Source organism: Coffea arabica, chromosome 10e, assembly GCF_036785885.1.
Source record: "Coffea arabica cultivar ET-39 chromosome 10e, Coffea Arabica ET-39 HiFi, whole genome shotgun sequence".
In the NCBI taxonomy this organism is placed as follows: Eukaryota; Viridiplantae; Streptophyta; class Magnoliopsida; order Gentianales; family Rubiaceae; genus Coffea; species Coffea arabica.
This window is the reverse complement of record NC_092328.1, coordinates 18,529,462-18,535,874: the sequence shown is the minus strand read 5'-3', so window position 1 is coordinate 18,535,874 and position 6,413 is coordinate 18,529,462.

Sequence of the window (6,413 nt, the reverse complement as noted above, 5' to 3'; positions counted from 1 at the left end):
TCATTCATTTGGATCTTTTGTGCCATAAGTGGAATCTACATCCCTAAATTCAAGTCTTTAGTGAATTTTCTCCAATTGTGACTTGCATTTATTAAATCAGATTATAGACAGTAGCAAATATAGTTTTTCTGCTCAATCTCATTATAAGTCTAAATAATAGAGAAAATAAGGACCTAGTACTTATAGATATTGCTCCTCGTGGGATTGACCCGATTAACGCGCTAAACTACTAGTTTGGCCTGTATACTTGCAGTCAACAGGTATAAATTGGAATTAAACTTGCACTTATATAAAAAATCTGTCAATGATTCATGTATGTAAATCAGAATTGAAATTTCGAAGACAAATTAATTTTCACGAAATATATACCTAATTAACAACTCAAAGTATTGGTTGAAACAAATGAACAGAGTCAGAAAAATTTTCGGCATTTGAGTTTAAGGCTACAACTAAATTTAGTGCAGTAGAATCTCATCCTTGCAAATTTTAAAAAGGCTAGCTAGGCATGTACTTCTTCACAACACTAGATAATTATTTGTTTTTAATTATTTCCCTAACAGGGGAAGAGTGAGATATAAGAAGCGGGGATGGAGAAAAAAAATTTGAGCCCAAAATGTTTAAATTCTGGTATCTCAACATTAGTTACTAAATCAAAACTTCCTAGGTCACTATACTAAGTAATTATCTATGTACTTTGAAAATTTTCTTTTGTTGTTATATAGTACTATCAATTACTCTTTAATTATGTGAAAACAAAGTTATACAATATACCAAGTTATACAATGTAAAACTTTTCTCGTCTTTTTCTTCTCTTCTTTTTTTTTTTTTTCTTTTCCTCACCATTACAGGGAGGTGATTAATAAGTTTCAAAGAAATATGAGCTACATAGCAGAGGAGTTTGATAGATGTAATTCACTTAATGGGGTCCAAAATTTAAACTCACTTATCCTATCATTCTGACACTTTTTTGGATTGTAATAATCTCATCCTCTAATTAACGTCATTGCACCCTTTGTAGACACCGCGGAACTTACCTTTGGCATAGTTTCTCCATCAACTAACATCTTGTTTCCTTTCCTTCAAGAACGGTAGAAACTAGAAAGCATGTTTGAAGCGGCTAAGGCATGTCTCATTGGTTACTGAAATAGTACAAATTACCAATCTTAACATGTCTCAGGAAGAAGGACAAAAAAGTAGGACTATAGTAAACTTTATTCTAGTTAGCAGGTAATACCTTTAATTTCTATTATTGGTTTCTTTTTCGGGTAGATTAATTTCTATACTTAGCTATCACATAGAATCAACCAAGAGCTTGATAAACGATGACACAAGTCTTTAATCCATAATCTCTAACAAACTAATAAGCTACCTAAGAAATTTTGTTGAATGATATTTTCATAGAACAATATTAATCCTGGATGATAATATAACTATGAGCATGGCTTAGAACGAAAAGATCCGCAAGTACTTATGTATACTTTGTCGCAGTTGATCGTGCGCATCGCGTGCCCAGCAGTATTCACAATGCAATGTTACTTTAACAAAAGATCTGAATTTTGGAGTAAACCTCTATGACCAAAAAAGAAAAAAATCTTTGCGATACCACAAAAAATGAAGTGAAACTACGAGGGTAACATGTTTTTGTACCCAGCAAAATCTTTTATTCCTGGCTTGTGAAAATGGAATGTAATAAAGATAGGGCAATTTGCTAGGGGCGAAAGAAATGGCAGTGCAAAAGTTGGCAGAGAAGGATATATGAGGAGCTATGAGATTTGCTTCCAAGGCTCAAAGCTTGTTTCCTGGACTAGAGGGTGTTTCACAGTTTCTAGAGACACTTGATATATATGCTGCCTCTGAGACAAAAGTGAATGGAGAAGTGGACGGGTATGAGATCCATGGTCGGTGTGTTTGATGAGACAATCAAGAAAATTATAGGAAATTGGCTGTTGCTCTCTACCTTGATAAGAACAACGCTGTTGGATTAAATTTAAAAAAAGCCAAAAAATAAAAAAAAATAAAAATGAAGTTTTTGACAAACAGAGAAGTTTTTAATTTACATTGTTACAGTAAAATTTTTCAAAAATAGTTTTAAAAATAGCTAATTTATACGAAGCTATTTAGCTTTTGACAAACAAAGAATTGGCTGACGTAACAGAACTAAAATTTCTCTTTTGTACTAATTCCTACTTGAGAAAATTATAAATGCAAAATTAGATTATAAAAGTTATATGTATACTAGTCGTCTAAAAGACAAACCTGAAGATGACTCTTGCATCGTTTTCAACTCCAAGACGTTGAAGGTTTTTAGTTTGGGATAATTTCACAAACCTTCCCTAGGATTTAAGACAATTGTAGACAGTATCCTTCAAGTTGGAAAAATTATACATACCTTCCCTTATGGTGTAAAATGACAAAAAAAAAAGACCTTCATCCTATATTGAACTTAAAGTCTTCATGAAGGGAAGTAATGTGATTTTAAACTAAATTTAATAAACCCATCAAAAAAAGTTCTAAAAGAATAAAGAAGAGCAAGAGCAATAAAGTTCAATCTTGTCATAAATTCCCATATTACCTCAACTCAATCTTACTCAATATAATAGTAATTTGGGAATAAACAAAAAAGTCTAGTGTCCTCTCTAAAAAGATTCTTACTCAATTAGTATCCCTTTTTTTTTTGGGGTCATGTAGTTATCAATATTTTTTACTTTGAGGGGATAGAAACAAACTTGCTAGAGAACTTTTTCAACATATGTAAGTAATATTTTGAGTTTAACATTACTAAGAAGCTTTGTTTTTGTAGAGGATAATCACCTAAGGGCATCTTAGGATTATCCATGGTAATTTTTTGCTTGCATAAGCAAAGTGAGCCCCAGCCTATTTTTTGAGGGAGGTTTTTACAATTTTTTAAACATGAAGGGTACTGTCTACAATTGTTATAAACCTCAAGGGAGGTTTGTGAGATTATCCCTTTTTTATTTTTGTGAAATTGCAGAAGTTGAACCCCGTTAACTAAGAACAGCTAAACACATAAACAACAAGACCAACAAGATTACACATACCCAACTCAATTAACGAAAGCTAAAAATTCATTTAACAGAGTCCAAAATTTGAACTCACTTATTCTATCATCATTCTTTACATTTTTTTGGATTATAATGGTCCCGTGCTCTAATTATTGTCATTGCATCCTTTCTAGACACCGCAAGAACTTATCTTTGGCTTAGTTGCTCCATCAACTGACATCTTGTTTCCTTTCCTTCAAGAACGGGTAGAAACTAGAAAGCATTTTAGAAGTGGCCGGGGCATGTCTCATGGTTACTGAAATAGTACAAATAACCAATCTTTGCATGTCTGAGGAAGAAGCATAAAAGAGTAGGACTATAGTAAACCTTATTCTAGTTAGTAGGTAATACCTTTAATTTCTATTATTGCTTTTTTTTTGGTAGATTAACTTCTATTATTGTGCTATCACATAGAATCAACCAACAGCTTGATAAACTATGACACAAATCTTTAACACATAATCTCCAACAAACTAAGCTACCTAAGAAATTTTGTTGAATGAGATTTTCATAGAACAATATTAATCCTGGATAATAATATAACTATGGACATGGTTTAGAATGAAAAGATCTGTAAGCAGCAATGTCTAATTTGTCACATTTGATCGTGCGCATTGCGTGCCACAGCAGTATTCACAACGCAATATTAGTTTAACAAAATATTTGAATTTTGGAGTAACCTCTATGAAAAAAAAAAACCTTTGCAATACAACAAAAAATGAAGTGAAACTACGAGTGAAACATGTTTTTGTATCCAGCAAAATCTTTTATTCCTGGCCTGTGGATATGGAATGTAATAAAGATGGGGCAATTTGCCAGGGACGAAAGAAATGGCAGAGCAAAAGTTGGCAGAGAATGATATACGAGGAGCTATGAGATTTGCTTCCAAGGCTCAAAGCCTGTTTCCTGAACTATAGGGTCTTTCGCAGTTTCTGGAGACGCTTGATATATATATGCTGCTTCTGAGACAAAGTGAATGGAGAAGTGGACTGGTATGAGATCCTTGGTTGGTGTGATTGATGAGAAAATAAAGAAACAGTATAGGAAATTAGCTATTGCTCTCCACCCTGATAAGACCAAGGCTGCTGGATTAAATTAAAAAATCCAAAATTTAAGAAATTTAAGGACTGTTGTGGCTAGTTTGATAGAAAAGAAAAGATGAGAAGTTATGAAAGAAAAGAAAAGAAGAGAAAAAAATGGAAGTGATTTTGATGTTATTTAGGAGTTTAGGAAAGAAATGGAGTGATTTTGGATATATATAAATCATTAAAATTTTGCTTAGTATTCATTTAAAAACACAATTGATGCTTTTTAAAAAATTTGTAAACTTTCTTCAACTTTCTGTTAAAATCAGCTCATAAGTGGACGGAAAGGTTTTCCAACTGTAGCTGCAAATGAATCCCTTCAAATCAAATCAAATCCTTTGTTTTCTATCTCAAGTAAACTCTTAAACGAAAGAAAAGTATTCCTTCCTTCCACTTTCTTTTCTTTTCTTTTCTTATTAAATCCCATCATTGCTGGTCTTTGCTAAAAATCAATTTACTGCGATTCAAAAATCCATCCATTTTCAGTCAATCCCAGTTACCGAAGCCCAAACAAGCACATATTTCAACTCCTGGTGCATCTTATCTGCGGTACAAGCTCTGTCAAATGCTGAAAATGATCCATTTTGATGAATCACTGTATGGGAACATCAGAAACGGTATCAGCTTGACCATCTTGATGCTTGATCCGACATTTGGGAACCATTTTTTCCAGCATAGAAGTCCCTTTGAAACTCATCATTTCAACAACAGGTTTTTTTGTAATTAACAAGCTGATCATGTGAAATCTTTTTAAAACCAAACTTTTCAGTCCATATTGATTCTGCTTCATCAGCAGCAGGGAGCACTAAACTTCTTATCTTCAGAAATGCCATCAATTTCTCGATACAGAAAAACAGCAGTTGAAAGTATCCCTTGCCTTGATGGCAACTTTTACTTGCAACTAGAGGGAGTTCTGCTATATCCTGTCCGAAAATCCGGAAGATCGCAGCTGATACAACTTTTGAGTTGACTGCGCAGTACATTCCCCTAAAATCATGGCCCCGAATGTTCCTTCCATTAACCATAGATGGAATAAAGTCACGGCCAGTTACTGAGTCAACAATAGTTAATTAAACATAAATCCTGTAATTAATTAAAGAGGTTCAACTTCAAACTCATTGCACGTTGGATGCCCATAATTTCTTATGATTTGAACCAAAACTCAATTTCTTTTTTGATGTATAAGTCTAGTAAGAACAGGTAAACACATAAACAATAAGATCTACAAGTTTACACATAGACAACTTAATTAACGAAACATAAACCATTGGATTCAAAATTGAGTTCTTTGTGGGTTCAAAATCCATTATAAGTACTAGTAGTTCTTTGTCGGTTCAAAATTTTTCCTCAAGTCTTTCAAGTTATACCATTGTGGCAAGTGATTCTGGTTAATTTAAACAAAAAAAGATATAGAAATGCCTCTAGTGTTTTTGTAGAACGAAAATTGCACGTTCCAATGTGAATTGCACTAGCTAGAGTTTATCAATGATAACTATAAAACATTTGATTTTACCTCACGACTTCCAAAAGGTATAGTTAATTAGGTAGTCAAAGTTTTTTGCGCAGGGAAAAAAAAGGAGTTTGGCTTTTTCCGATATTTATATCAAGACAAATCTATATGACCCAAAAGAAAATTTCTGAAACTTGGAAGTAAATCTATTGTGTCCAGCACGGCCATTTATGCTTTTTCTTTTTTACCAACGATACTACTTGGACGTATAGTTAGGAGGAGGGCGTTTGATTTTTGCCAACTACACTAATAAAATTGCAGGGTCCCTTTTTCTGTTGATAATTAACTGTTCTCCTCTGTGTTTATCATAAATAAGAAACCATTGATTATTTGTTGCTTCCTTTATGGCTGAATTGGTTGACATTCGGATTAGCAAATTATGATCACTACTATTGATATACTATATGCTAGACGGCCTTGTTTGGATTGCATTTTTTATAGAAAAATTTTTTAGAATTGCATGAGAATAATTCTTCTTACATTTTTCAATTATCTTTTTACCTCACATGCATCATGTTTTACCAAAAAAAAAAATGCTACAGTAATTTTTTCTCTAAAAACTTTTCAAAAAATATAATCCAAAGGGGATCATTTAGCAAGCTCCCCAAGATTTATATTAATATTACTTAGCACCTCTAAAGTTTTAAAATATCACTAACCTTTGCTAAAATCATACATTTTGTTACAATCTCACCCTTGTATCATTAAATATTCTTAATTTAATCTTTTTTTTACTTAATTAACTTTTTTTTTTCA